We start from the raw sequence: 14931 nt of genomic DNA, 5'->3' as shown, positions 1-14931 counted from the left end.
AAACTGAGAGGCACAGATTGAAGAGTGTTTGATGGGTTTGTGATGTGCCCTGTCTGCTCATTGCAACGCTGTCCAATGGCCCAGGCAAAGGCAAGGACATTTTGGGTGATATAAAGCACTGAAGCAGTTGATTCAGGATGCAGTAACTGCTCCCAGCGCCCTGCTGGGATCTGAACACGCTGCCACCTGCCCACCAAGCACCGTGGGTGCTGCTCCTCAGCTCCTCCTGTCCTGTCCTGCTCCCTCTCCACCCCCTGGCACTGCCCCAGAGCCCCCTGGCAGGGGAGGGCCTCCCCAGGGCTGAGCAGAGCTATGAGGTGCATGAGGTGTGCAAGGTGTGCCCCAGCCACAGCCCTCACTCAGGTGCCAGGGGATGATAAAGGGCAGCAGCACAACCGTTTTCAGCCCCCAGGGTGCTCACACCACCCACACAAACCCAGGGAGAGACTCCACACCCTCCAGTCACTGCTCTCAGGCTTCACCACCACGTGTGCCAAACCCTCTGCTGAACCAGAGCCACAGTTTAAAACAGCACTGTTGGCTCCCCAATGCCTTAGTGGGCTTTGTTCAGACAGGAAAACCTGGGCTCCAAGTCTCCAAAAAGCCCAACGATCCCCAGATTCCCTCCAACACATCCAAGGTAAGAGGTCTGCTGCTTTTTCTTTTCTGAGCATCCATCAACTACAAACAAGCCTTCTGCATTCCCTGAAATAAATGTTAAATAATATTTAGAGAAAGTAGAGGCCTTCAGGATAGCAGGTTTGATGAAGAATTAATGTTGATTCCAAAAAACCATGGGACCTCCTCAGGGCTCCTTCCTCCTCTGTGTCATACAGACAGTGGTCTTCCTTTTACCAACAAAGAATAGTTTGGGTTTATACCTAATTTGGGAAATAATTACACTTTGATTAAGTTATTCCTTAATTAGAGTAATAATGTATCAGACTCACTGTCTCCCTCTCCTATATCACTCCAAGGGTAATCTCCCTACACACCCATCACTTCCACTGGGACTAAGCCAGTTTCTCCAATCCTTTAAGCCACCTTCAAACACTGAAGCTTTTTGCATCTGTACAATTATTCCACAAGTCCTTCAATGAAAAGGTCTCCTAGATTCCCCTTTTTTTCAGTTGAAATTTGTATTCCCAGCTATGCCTAACAAGAATGCTCTTCCCACCATCTCCACTTCCCATCTCCCAAATAATTTCAGGTGTTTATGCAATGCTTGCTGCACTCTCTAATCCCTTTCCATTTTGCCTGTGTTCCTCTGGTACAATCACAAACCAGCATAATCCAAACACCAACTTGCCAAGGCCAACACAGGATCGCTCCCTCCTGCCTCTGTTGTCGGCACCTTTTACTGCTGTGTCAGAGAATAATCAAACAATCAGCAGCAAAACCCCAACATCCTCTTTTCAGCCAGTTTTACTGCCGTCTCCTCAGTGGTTATTTACTAATTGCTTTATTATCACTGTCTGCAGAAACATGCTCAGGTTCTTCCAGGGCCGGAGTAGCACAAATCCTTACAGATGCAGAGTAGAAACTATTTTTCTTATTTTCCCATTGCCTTGACCCAGGTAGCACAGGCCCAGCTCGCAGCTTTATTTGAGAGGGATCCATTGAACATGATCCAGCACATAAACCTAGTGAGGACAAAACCTAAGAGTATCCCTGTTCCCAGATCTGGGAACCTGGCCTCAAGCTGAGCTTGACTGGGCTTTTGTTGGGACTTTTGGTGGGTGGCTAAAACCTACTATTTATGAGTAGAATGAAAAGACCAAATGCACCAAGAAACTTTCTTACTTGGTTCTTTCCAGGCAGCCACTTCCTTCCAGTTTGACTGTGGGACAGCCCCCAGTTGAGAAACACTGCAGAAAGGTTCTGTGATTGGGATTGCTGCCTTGAAACCAAGCCCAGCCCCGAGGCGACAGGGCTGGCTCCACAACACAAACTGTCCATGAATAGGGCTTCTTGTGGGACTGCAGAATAATGCTTTATATCTGTCCTATCTGCAAGACGACATGAATCACTTTGCAAAGGAAAAAATTATTGCAGATACTAATGATATAAAAGGTTATTCTACAAGACACACAAGAAATCCTATTCATGCAAAGATTACGCAGGAGTTCAATAACTGAACAATGACAATCTGTTTGGATGGGGACTGTCAGCCAGTGCTTGACTGACTTGCAAACTGAAGTCTAGAAAAAGCTGCAGGACATGGCTCTAGTGCTCCTGAAAGCCTCAAATTCAGCCAAAATCTTCTTGAACCCTTATCTTGAGCACTAGCAACAGAAATTAGAAACCACCACAACACAGAGCATGGAGCAAACCAGCCCTTCCCACACCAGGACAGGGCACAGGATCACTGGGCAACTGCTCGTGTCCATGGAAGATCAACCTCCAGCTGGGTTCTCTTGCAAAAGGAAACAAAGACAGAACAACAGGTTTGCCTCTTGGACAGTCCCCAGCACAGTTTCAGAAGTGTCACCTCACCTCTGTAATCAGGTGTCAGGTATTACCCTCTCAAAGGATCTCAGGGTGCCAAAAAGCAAATTTTAAGTGCATCCTCTTATTTAGAAATGCTTGATTTTTGTTTAGAGTTTACTGAACAAAGAAGATTTGGGAGTAAACTATATTGATTCCAGAAGACAAATGTGGGCAAATAACAAAGCAATGCCTTCTTTCAAATGAATTTTTATGACAAATCCACTTCTGCTGAATTAAGCAGAAATTTTACAACTAGACATTTAATAAATGATTTTGAACCCTGTCAAAGGAACTGATTTACAATTTGCTATCACTTGCACAATTAATTACCTTCCAAAATGAACAGGAGACTAAAAAGAGTAACATTTCTTCCTACACTGAAGTTCAGAGAAAAAAAAAAATCTAACCATCTGAGTTGCTCCTCTGCTCTGTACTTCTTACATACTTACATACTTTGATGTCCTCAGTGGTAGCAGAACTTTTTTGTTCTTTGACTTAGGTGGGAACTGCAGCTGTGCTAAACTTTACAACCCTCACGACCAGCAGAAATGTGCTGCACGTGCCTACATTTCAGGTACAGTAAAACAAACCGTTCACAATTACACCTGAACAGTTTTGGGATCAGAGGGGCTGATACCACTGACACTGCCAAGGCAACCAGAGCTCAGTTCCAAGAGTTTTTAGCTCCAGTCTGTGCTTCAGAGACTGCAACAAACTGGGATGGCAACAAATCCTGCCTTGCCTCCTAACCCAGGTCAGAGGATGTGACCTGCTCAGACTGAGCACTCCTGTTTGAACCAGAGGAACTCCTTCATAGCCTCGAGTGCTTCAATATTTACTTACATGCACTCTAGAAAAGGGGTCATTATTTCCCATTTGAGTGTGTTCCACACCAGGTTCCAGCAAACAGCTATCCCACTTTCTTGTGCTAAATTAAAAGGGCTTTCAGGAAAACAAATCTCCTCACCCACAAGTACTGACACACTGTAATCAAATCACCTCTTAGCCTTTAACAGAACTGCCAGGGAGAGTCTGGAAGAGAGATGTCTCCAGAGTCTTTGCTATAAGTTATTTTCTGAGTTCTGTGTGCAATTTGCTCCTGTTCTTACAAAACACATAGAAGGGGTGGGATTCCTCTCCCTCACCCACACAGCAGTGAAGTGTTAGGTGCTGTGTGTAGGCAATGCAGAGAGGCAGGCACCTCAAAACCAAAAAATCAACCCACTGAACTTAAAAACCAATCTCATTTCGAGATGACCAGTTACATCAGATGAATCCCATCCCTTAGAATGACACAAGAACACAGGAAAAACTGTGTCTGTCTCTGACAGTGGCCAAATGCCAATGCTCAAGGAATAGTATTAGAAAGACACACGATATTTCCTAGGAGTGCTCTCCTGGCCTCCAGCTGCTTGCAGTTCTGGAGAACTGTGCAGCTGGATGTGCTTTCTGAGCACTTACTAACCTTCAGAGGATCTCCCTCCTGTGTGCTTGAGCACCCCCCAGATTCAACAGAAATATTTTGCATCCAGAGGATCTTCTGAGCAGACATTCCAGCACCTACCACACCTTTTAACTGTGTCACTCACAAGCTCCAATATGTCAGGATCTTTTTCTGAGAGAGCACAAACACTAGACCTGCACTGCACATTGTCCACAGCATTCCTGAATTTACACAGTTCCATGTCCCTCTGCCTCCTCTTTCCTGGGATTATTAGCCCTTGCTTACCCAGCTGTTCGTGTGCAGAAGCCACTTTGCACCTTAGATCACTTCCACTGCTGCTCTCATAAGCTCTTCTGGTTCAACTACACACTTTAAGACACAGGAACCCAAGCTGGGCACAACACCCAGATGAGATGAGAACCACAAGCAGAAATTAATCTTTGAACTGCCTTTCAAAAGTCAGTATTATCCCTGTGCAGTGCTTTCCCCTTCCAAGCCTCACTGTTTTCAGATAACACATTCTCAAATGTCTGCTGGCAGAACCACCTGGGTTAATTCATACATTCTGTCCCTCTTCCTACCTGTCTTCCAAGAGGAAACAAAGCTACTATTGTCCTTTGGAAACTGTGCAGGGACCTACTGAGAGAACACTCTGCAAGAGGAAGGTGTTCACTCTTAGAGTGATTTTCATACAGCCTCAGAAGAAGGGTTCAGAGATGGGCAACAGCGATGATCCAAAGATCTTGAAGAGCTTGTCTGTGAGGAATGAGGGAGCAGGACCAGGCATCTCAGACTGGAAAAGAGGTGACTTCAGAAGAACACGACAATCTACAAAATCATGGGTGGCATGGAAAGGATAGAGGGGTCTGACTGTTCACCTTCTCCTCCAACATAAGCACCAGGTGATCAATGCCACCAGAAGCAGGTTTAAACAGGCACACATGGAGCAAAGCTGTGAAATGTCCCATCAAGGGATGACATGGACACAGAAAGGTTCTGGGAAACCAAGGGACCGTGTTTTAACACCTCCTCTGCCAAAAGCTACCACCTTTTGCATGGGCATCACTTGATACCTTTTCATTCTTCCTGTGTTGGGGTGACAAAATAAACAGGGAACAATTACTTCATATCCCCCTGGTTGCAGATTGCTATCACAGTCCCTCCTCTTATCATCCATGTATTTTCCAGGCTAAGCTCCAGTTTATTTGGTTACTGTTTTTACATAAGCTCTTCAATCAGGTGCTTTTCCCTGATCTTAACTACAACTCTGGAGAGGGGAGTGTGTCTGCCCCTAACTTTTGAAGGGGTATGTTATTCATTACACAAAACCATCACGGATTTACAGCATGGCATTCTGTTTTGCTCCCTCTCCTTTTCTTAGAGATCTGTCATTTCTATTTGCCTTTTTACTTTTTTTTGTCTGCTGCTGAGTTTCACCAAGTTTTATCTGCATTACTTAAAAGATCTCTTTCCTGAAGGGCACAGATTCCCATGAGCTCATCACTGCACAGACACAGTTGTTTATCCCTGTGCACATAATTTTACATCCACGGGTATCAAGTACCGCTTGCCTACAACCAAGTATTGCAAGAACCTTCTGTAACTCCAGCCAGCTCTTGTTTCTGCTCCCTGAATTCCGTGTTTTTCAGCATATACTGTCACTTCATTACTCAGCCTCTCTTCCAGGCCATTTATAACTATGCTGAAATCACAAGCCTGAACACAGATCCCCCTGGGATTGCACCAGTGATCACTCTTCACTGGAACAGCTGACAGTCCTTCCCACACCTTTCCAGGTATTAATTACCGGAAAAGCTACGCTCCTATTCCATGGCAGTTCATTTCCTGTGAGAGGCATTAACAAAGTCCTTTGTTAACCTCTCCCTGAAAATCCAGAGACAGCAGAATTCTTGCTTGTTTGTCTCTTGTGCCTTCTTGTCAAAGAGCTTCAGAGCATCGAACTTTACCAGCTGTAGCTGCACTTGAGCATTCCCTCAGTGAACCGTGGGGGTCACTGCAAGGGGAGCACTTATCAAGCCAGGCTTCCAGGCACACATGACCTTGAGAATCACCGGCCCTGACAGGGTGCTTAACAACTGCTCTGCAGTCAGTGTGGGCTCGGAGAAGTCCAGTTTTACATTAGGAAATCTGTTGTGATAGATTTACTCTAAAAAAAAATCCCCCAACACTAACTTAAATACAACCTCTCCGCGTTTCCAGCAGCAGCATAAGGCAAGCCCAGCACTCATATTTTGGCTAGTATCAATAATAACAGTCTGCACTGGCTTTTAAAAATAAACCTGGCACTAGACCTTAAGCTATTGTTCTAAATTACTGACTAGCCATCAGTGAATGCAGTATTACTCAGTGCAATTCCTTCAGGTTAAGTCACAGGGTAATCCAATATTCCAGTGCCTCTGTCCTCTTCACAAACACCCCCACACAGGTCCTTGAACACAAGCACACCAGAACTCTGCTGTGCAGCACTGATGGATGGGCTGTGCAAAGCCTGTCATTGCAGAGGAGGTGGTTAATAATATCAAGAAAGCTGTCACCCTTTTCAGCTTTTCTGAAATACCTTCCTTCAACTTTCTGTTTGCACAGTCTTGGAACTAAAACTGACCAGACAGGAATCTGTGCCCCATGAGACTGGTTTCCAGTTATACAGATGAGACACCAAGAGAGTAAAAGCTCACACGAGTTTTCCACATAATGCCAACCCATTATGCATAAATACTTTGCCAACTAATAACTGTTCCAGCCCCGTGTCTGTGTAGAACCTCCTTTTAATCTCTCTCACTTAGCAGGCCCCCAGTGCATTAACGAACATGAAGCTCACCAAGGCACGAGTAAAAACAATGTTACAGCCTGAGCTCTGACATGCTGACAGAAAATGAGGTGACCAACCAGCAAAACACTGGAGGTGAACAAGCTCCAAAAGCACATAATTAGCAAGGCTCAGAGCAGAGGTCAGAAAGCCTGCTTGGTTAAGTAATGTGTCTCCTGGCTGTTTATAAGCTTATATGGAAAGAGACAATTTCATATTAGCAAGATACATTTATTTTCCCTGGAATGTTAATTTAGTATTAATAGTATCCAATTGCTTTACACAAATTACAGTGATTTTACTTAAGTGTTAAAACAATAAAGGAAGAGTTGTGTCCAAGACAGCATTCCCTCAGTCATTGACCTTGCTGATACTGAGGTTACAATCTACAGATTCCCTGAAACCATCTTAGGAAACTTACTTGGAAGTTCCATTTCCCCTGTAGCAAACTAGCCACGTGCTAGTGATCTGCAGAGGAAAATACATTCTTAATTTAATAACAACTAAAACAAAAAATTGTTTTCATTCACTGCCCATCTATTCAGAGCTCATGCATTTCTCATTGCTGTCCTATCCAACCTCTTCATGTCTTCTCTCTCACACTGCTCTTTACTCACTCAGGTCCTCAGGCATTCAGGATTTGGGTCGAGTTCTCTTCGTCTGAGGTGACAGGGTGACAGGCCATTTCTCCAGGTTGGCTCCCAGCTGGAGCACTGTAGCTCTTCCCTGGGTCAGCAATGAGAACAGGGAACCGAAGAAGCTCTGGCTGGGTGCTGCACTGCCATCTCTCCTCCAGGCACAATCCCAGGAGCACGGAGCAGGCAGTCATTCCCTGCAGTCACACCTTCCACAAGCCCGTTCCTGCCTGGCTCCCTCTCGCACTGGGAAGAGGAGCAGCTGTTGAAATGTAACAAATTACACCAAAAGGTGCAGCACGTCCTGGCATCCAACGAGTCTGGCACTGCTACAGCTCCTTCTGCTGTGCCTTCCATGAGCCACCCCAGAGGCACAGACCGGTGAGATCAAAGCAACACAGGATTTAAGGGAGCACAACTTTTCTACTCCCTTTCCTCTCCCAAGGAAAATGAAGGGTGTTTCAGCCTGTCGCCCCGGTAAGACAGAGGAAGTAATTTCCCCTGTATCTTTACTAACCCAGGGGGCTTTACAAAACAAAACAAAACAAAAAATCTTCCATTTGTTTCTTTTCCACGTGTATTCAAACAGAACCAGGTTAAAAAGATAAGAGATACACACAGAAAAAAACAAGCTGAAAACCAGATAAATGTAAAGCCTCCCTTATTTTAGGTGAACAGCCAAGTCACATTCACGAAGCTGCATGTTCATTGAACAGTCATTTTTAACTAGCCTATGTTTTACATGTGTGACCTCAGGTATTGCCTCCTGCATCCTATTCATAGGCTACTCTACAATCAGAATTATTAATTTTTCCATCAGTAGAGTATTTACATGCTACTCAAACACTGACTTATTTTCCAGTGTTATCCTCATTTTACACCGCAAAGGGAATACATCAGGTGTTGGTGCTCAAGGCCTGATTTTCTAAAGTATTTTGACATTACAGAGTGTTTCATATGGTCTAAGCAAAGCACCTGCTGAATCACAACTGCCCTGACAGTCCTACAGCAGAAATTCCACAAACCAGACCCAGGGACAGAAGCAGCAGAGGAAATAGAGCAGTGAAGAATCTTGTCCCTTAACACACATGACAACAGTTCTTTATGACAGCACTCAACTACCTTAACCATGGATGAGAAAATTCCCTTCCTCCCACAGTTCTACTTTACTGTCCAGTTTCTGACAGAATTGGATCTAAGCTCTAATTTAGCCTTCAGAAAAGTTCAGTGTAACAGGAGAAAGCCTGGTCTTATGGGGAAGAACAGCACACAGGCATTTAAGTCAAATCAGTCTTGGAAAACATTTACAAAACGAAGGCAAAACAACCTCTGTCCTGCACCAGGAAGGTACCAAGTTCAGAGTTACCTTGCAGTCAGGTTTTCTGTGTAATTCACTGTGTCTCACCTAAAAAATCCACTGCGCAGGCTCGAAGGGTAAAGACCTTTCCCAAATCTTCGTTCGCGAAGACTGGCCATACAAGGGGGAACAAGTTCCCTCATGGAGAACTGTCCTCACTAAAACCAAAAAAACAACCAACCAACACTCACCCCACCCCTCAAAAGAAAGGGAAAACAAATTCCACTGTGCAGCATCATATTTATACCTCCAGGGCTACCAGCAGCGAGCGTCAGACCGCAGGGCTCCACCACAGAGCTTTCTGAGCTGCCTGAACCACATTATTCATCACCTGCTCCACAGGTTGCAGCTGAAGGAAATGAAGTAGATGCTTTTGCAGTGAATCTCTGCAGTGTTTGGCAGTCACACGTCGGTCAGCTGTAATTTGAGGCACTTTCCCCGCAGCTACCTTTAACACTGCACCTCGGTGCAAGTTAGCAGCACAAAATAATACGACACACGACAGCGGTTGCAAAGGTCTAGGTAATGGAAACTGGCCTTGTGCCAGCAGGGAACTTCAACTTTTCTCTTTCATTTTATATTAAGGCAAATATAAATCAGTTGCAACTGATACACAGTGTTACCGTTTCAAGATACAGAAACAGCGGGGGAAAAAACCAAGCAGCCCACCACTGTCTGTTGCTTCAACTTCTCAGTATGCAGCAGACATTAATACATAATTTTACAGAACTAAAAGAAGTCTAACAGTACTGACCATCTCCTCGAAGTTCTTAGGAAAATAGCTTCTCCACACACAACCTGTGCGAGCAGATCTACCAAGTTCGGGAGATTCAGAAGGAATAATCAAGAGAAGAAGTGGCTACTTTCAGTAAGTGCTTGGAAGATTTATTTCCCGAAGCAGGCATCACATCATGTGGCCTAAAGGCATGAGACCACCACCAAGGAAAATGTACCCAGCCTTGCAGGCAGCACTTCAACAGCAAACAGCCTGGGGACTACCTGCCTCTTGGATCCTTCCCTAGCCCGCATTTACTGGGAAGATGGGAGCACAAAAAAGCACATCTCCCAGGGTTTCCTTCTTCAGCATGAAAAACAGAGGTAATATAATTAGTCCGAAGCTTAAAAATATTTACATTACTCGAGACCAGTGGAGTCTGATGACCTGCAGAGAGAATTACTCCAGCAGGAACACCTCCTTCATAAATCATTCCATTTGTTACTCAATCTCAGTTTTACAAGGTTATGCTCAAATTAATCTTAAATTCATCTGCCCGTGAAACAAGGAGTCTTGCAGCCAAAGCTGTTCCCTTTCCTGCTCGCGAAGAAATACTTCGGGGAAAAAAATTAAATCCTACTTTCACGACCACATAGTCATTCACAACTGCACTGAGGACAATCGCAGGTCCAGCTCGCAGGAGCGGTCACAAAACCAGCACAGCCTGAGGAGGGGGTGATCCTTCAGCGGCGTTACCTCCGGCGACACAGCCACGGGCACCGCGGGACACGCCGGGCTGGGAACACGCCGTGCTCGAAAGCCGCTGCGCCTCAGCCCTTGGGGAAAACTCTCCCGGGACCGTTCCCAGCCCCGGCCTCTCCACCCGGCGGAGCGCCGGGGTCTGCGGGGCGAGCGGCACCGCCTCACGCGGGTCCCGGCACCGCTGCGCCCGCAGCTCCCCGGGACACCCCGACGGACCCCCAGGGACACTCCGATGGAACCTCCCGGGACAGGGCGACGGACCCCAAGGGACACCCAGACGGACCCTCCCGGGACACCATGACGGACCCCAAGGGACACCCCGAGAGCCGCTCCCGGACTCGGCAGCGCCACTCCCGCGCCGGCTCCTCACCGACCGACACCGCCCCGGGGCCCCCCGCGCGGGCCCTGAGGGGACCCCGACCCACGGCCGCCCCTCCGCCCCGATCCCCGCTCCTCCTCCCCGACCCCCCCGGACCCTGATCCTCCGCCCCGGGCCCTCCGGTACCCGCGGCGGCAGCGCCCCGTCCCGTCCCATGCCGAGCCGAGCCGCCGCTCCCGCCGCTGGGCGCGCTCCGCCGCCCGCTCCGGCCGCCCCTTCCGCACGGCCGGGCCCGCCCAGAGCCGCGGAGCGGGAGCGGGAGGAGGAGGAGGAGCAGGGGCTGGGGAGAAGGAGGAGAAGGAGGAGGAGGAGGAGAGGGGTCCCGCCTCAGCGAGCCCCCGGCTCCCTCTCTCCCTCACCGCCAGCCCCCCGCCTCAGCCCCGGCCTGCGGTTCGCCAGCCGCCGCGGACTGTGGTTTTTATTTTCCCCTCATGAAATCCACCAACGATTACAGAATCGTAGAATCGTCAAGGTTGGAAGAGACCTTCGTGATCATCCAGTCCGACCATCAACCCAGCACTGCCACCGTAACCCCTAAACCACCAAACCACATCGCCCAGCACCAGATCCAGACGCCTCTTTAACACCCGCGGGGATTGTGACTCCACCGCCTCCCTGGGCAGCCCACTCCAATGCCTGACCATCCTAACAGGGAAAATATTTTTCTGATACTTTACCTGAATCCCCCCTGTCTTAGTTTGAGGCCATTTCCTCGGTCCCTCTCCCTGCAGGCACGGCAGAAGGGACGGGCCCCCACCTCAGCACACCGTGCTGTCAGGGAGCTGAGGTCACCCCTGAGCCTCCTCTTCTCCAGACTGAACAGCCCCAGCTCCCTCGGCTGCTCCTCGTAAGACTTGTTTTCCCTTCCACAAGCCTTGCTGCCCTTCACTGGACAGGCTCCAGCCCCTCAGCATCCTTTTTGAAGTGAGGGGCTCAGAGCTGAACGCAGGACTGGTGCAAGTTTACTAAGGGTGGCTTCATCTCTTTTGCTCCAGCGGGTTTCTAGCCCTCATGGACCATCAGTGGTGCCCTCTGGCAAAGCAGCTTCCTCAGGGAAAAGGTACAAATAAGAGGGAGAAGAGCTCTGTTGGTGCAGCTGGAAGGGGGAGGCAGCTGCAGCGCCAGCGCCTCAGCCCAAAGCAGGCCCTGTGTTGGCAGCATGTGTTCCTGCACTGCAGATTGGATCGTGTTGCAATTATCAGACACCATCTGTGGAGGAGGCGCCCAGAGATACCTGAACACTGCTGCAGGTGAGCCCTGTGATATTCAGGCCAACCTTGTGGAGCCTTTTCCTAAGACAGCTCCCAGCTTATCTGGCTGCAGCAGCTTCAGTCACACACACACACTGATCTGCCACCCCATATGCCCTCACGGGGCATCTCAAAATCTCGGCTGGAACACTTGCACCTACATTATATCTCCCTCTCTTTCACAAACACTGTCTCCCAGCACTTCTCCTTGTACCTCCCTTGTCTCATGCTGTACCTCTTCATTTTAGGATCGTCTAAATGTGCTAGAAATCTTTTAGTATATTCTAAAAACACTAGAAAACACCTGACAGAAAAGTCTTCAAAAGCTCCTCTCGTTCCATTCTCAGAGGATGAGGGAAACAACCCTGTCATCCACAGCCCCTTAGAATGCCTTTCATTCTTCCTCATTTCCCTGGAGAGGAAAACTGAACTACTTCAATGGCACTAAATTATCACAGTTGACTCAGGAAAAAACCATTACTCACTGGTCATTGTAGGCAGACAACAGCCAAAAGGGCAAATACCTCCTACCCAAGCAATGCACTGACCTGAGCCTGTTTCGTGGGACTCCTCCCTTCTTGGCCTCCCAGTTCCTTCCCCTGCTGTGCAGGACAGGATGTGCAGCACTTGGTCACTTTGGAGAAGTGCAGGTGCTCTGCTGCAGGACTGGACACCCAGGCACGAGACACAGGCACGAGCACATCAGGGCAGGGGACTGTGACTGCAGAGCCAAACATATGTCAGTCATGCGGTGGAAGAGAGCTGTGCTTCAGTCACATGGGCTTTTAAACAGTCCTGAAGGGCTGAACAAAATCACAATAACATAGTTAAGCATTAACTTGCTGTGACTTACCCTGTAAATAGTAGCATGGCTGATTCCCTTTGTGCTCTGGAAAGGGCAGAGCGGTTTTGCTCAGTGAACACTGAGTTAAATTAAGGATGTTGAGATGCAACAGGAGTAGTGTACAAATACAAAAATGCTACAATATAAAAGACCCTTATAGGCTTTATTGTGCACCAGTTCACTTGGGATAAGGAGCACATGGAGTATGAGAAATTAGCCTGAGCTAACAAACTCAGGAATCACAGTGTCAGTTCACCTTGCCTGGGGATGAATTTGGGTAGGCAGGAGTCTCAGGAAGGCCCTTGAGCTGCTGTATCCTGGGTAAGGTGTTATCTTCCAGAGACTCACAGACCTTTTCTGTCTTTCACCCCTTCCTTTTGGGAAGTCTGAGACATGGCAAATGTGACAGACTGCTATTCTTCCCCAGGGAGCTGGAAATCTTTCCCAGGAGATGCATTGGACTGGCTGAGTTCTCACACTACGCCCAGGTGGGTCTCGGCAAGGTTATGAAAGAGCCAAAAGCACCCAGAACGCTCCCGTATATGCTTTTCCCTTGGAGACTTGGGGGTTTGAAAGGCACAGGAACTTTCCCCTTCACTTGAGCTGAGCTTGGATGAGCCCCAAAGAACACAGAGTAACCCAACATTGTGAAATTATGAAATGTAGGAGACAACACTCATATTTTCTTAGTATCAAAAGAGAGGCCATTATATAATACTTGCTACAGTGGGGGAACAGGAATGTCTGCTTGGTTCCATGATTACAGGGGAGGCAGTAGCAAGTTAATGCTTAACTACGTCCTTGCGATTTTGTTCAATCCCTCAAAGACTCAAAAAAAACCCCCAAACCAGTCTTGGAGTGGAATCTTGAAGTGGAAAAAGTCTGGAGAGGTTTTGTTACGTGACACACAGATACCACCCTGTGATCCAATCCACTGCCCTGCAAAAGGAGAAATCAGCACTCTCCAAAGAGGGAGCCTGTCAGTCTGTGAGGAAAAGGGGAGATGCCTGATTGCTCACCCTGCCTCCTACGCACTTGCCCTGGTGAAGTCACTGGCTGTTCCTGTCCTTGGGTGCTGCTAAATTCCAAGAAGCCAGTGCTTGGCTCTGCCAAAGCCACGCCTGCCTGATGCTGAGCTGGCAGGGCCAAGCACTTCGGGGATGGTGAATCCCTTGCAAACACCAACTGGGCCTTTATCGGCACAAATGCCAGGTGGGAGCTGGCACAGCCACTGCTTGTGCTGCTCTGCTGCTGCTCCACTGACACTCTGCTCCTGGTCTTTGAGCCATCCGATGAGACTGAAGCTCCTGCTGCTTCCTGCAGGGCAGTGCCTGGTGGGCGCTGTAGGGCCAGGGGAGCTGGGCAGCTCCCCTTGTGCAGCCCCTGTACCTCTGCAGGGGCTCCTGCCCACTGCCAAGGGCACCAGAGGTCTGTACAACTCCCCAGTGTGTGTGAGATGGGCCATTTTTAACTGGTTATGGACCATGGGCTCATCACCGTGCCCAGGGCGAAGGTCCCACCTGCCAGTCACAGAAATCACTGAGGTTGGAAAACATCTCTGAAACCAAGTCCACCCTGTGCCCTTGTCCCCCAGCCCAGAGCACTGAGTGCCACGTTCAGCTGTTCCTTGGACACCTCCAGGGATGGGGACTCCACCACCTCCCTGGGCAGCCCCTTCCAGTGCCTGATCACCCTTTTTCTGTGAAGAAAGTGCCACAGAACGGATAAGGCTGGAAAGGACCACCAGAGGTCACCGGGCAGGGCCTCCTAGAGCCCGGGGCACCCGGTGATGAAGGGGCTGGCCCAGGGAGCCGTGGTTGGGTCTCCCCGGGGGCAGTGGCTCCGGGGGTGGTGTTTCCCCCGCTCCGTTATGCCCCCACCCTTCGTTGTGTCTCCCTGGGGGCGGTGGTTCCCCCCGTTCCATTGTGTCCCCCCCGCCCCGCCGTGTCCCCCCGTTCCACGGTATCCCCCCGTTCCATGGTGTCCTCCCGCTCCGCCGAGTCCCCCCCTTTCCATGGTATCCCCCCGTTCCATGGTGTCCCTCCGTTCCGCCGTGTCCCGCCGTGTTCCCCCCGTTCCACGGTGTCCCCCCGTTCCATTGTGTCTCCCCGCCCCGCCGTGTCCCCCCCGTTCCATGGTGTCCCCCCGTCCCACGGTGTTCCCCCCGTTCCATGGTGTCCCTCCGTTCCGCCGTGTCCCCCCCGTTCCCCGGTGTCCCCCCGTTCCAT

General features: G+C 49.1%; 1 protein-coding gene across 2 annotated transcripts in view; it reads right to left on the bottom strand.

Annotated features, from left to right (window-relative positions):
• Positions 1–12657, bottom strand: part of PPP2R3A (protein phosphatase 2 regulatory subunit B''alpha) — a 54137-nt gene extending 41480 nt beyond the window's left edge. The window contains exon 1 of one of the 2 annotated variants that reach the window (XM_032697292.1): positions 12408–12657. The gene's annotated coding sequence lies outside the window, so the exon portion shown is untranslated. Of the gene's footprint in view, positions 1–10735; positions 10801–12407 lie in introns of those variants that run through there. The other variant, XM_032697293.1, reaches the window with a different exon arrangement.
• Between the last annotated feature and the right edge of the window lie 2274 nt (positions 12658–14931).

This window comes from Chiroxiphia lanceolata, chromosome 10, assembly GCF_009829145.1.
Source record: "Chiroxiphia lanceolata isolate bChiLan1 chromosome 10, bChiLan1.pri, whole genome shotgun sequence".
NCBI classification, from domain to species: domain Eukaryota; kingdom Metazoa; phylum Chordata; class Aves; order Passeriformes; family Pipridae; genus Chiroxiphia; species Chiroxiphia lanceolata.
The sequence above is the reverse complement of the archived record's forward strand: the minus strand, read 5'-3'. Positions and strand labels throughout refer to the sequence as shown.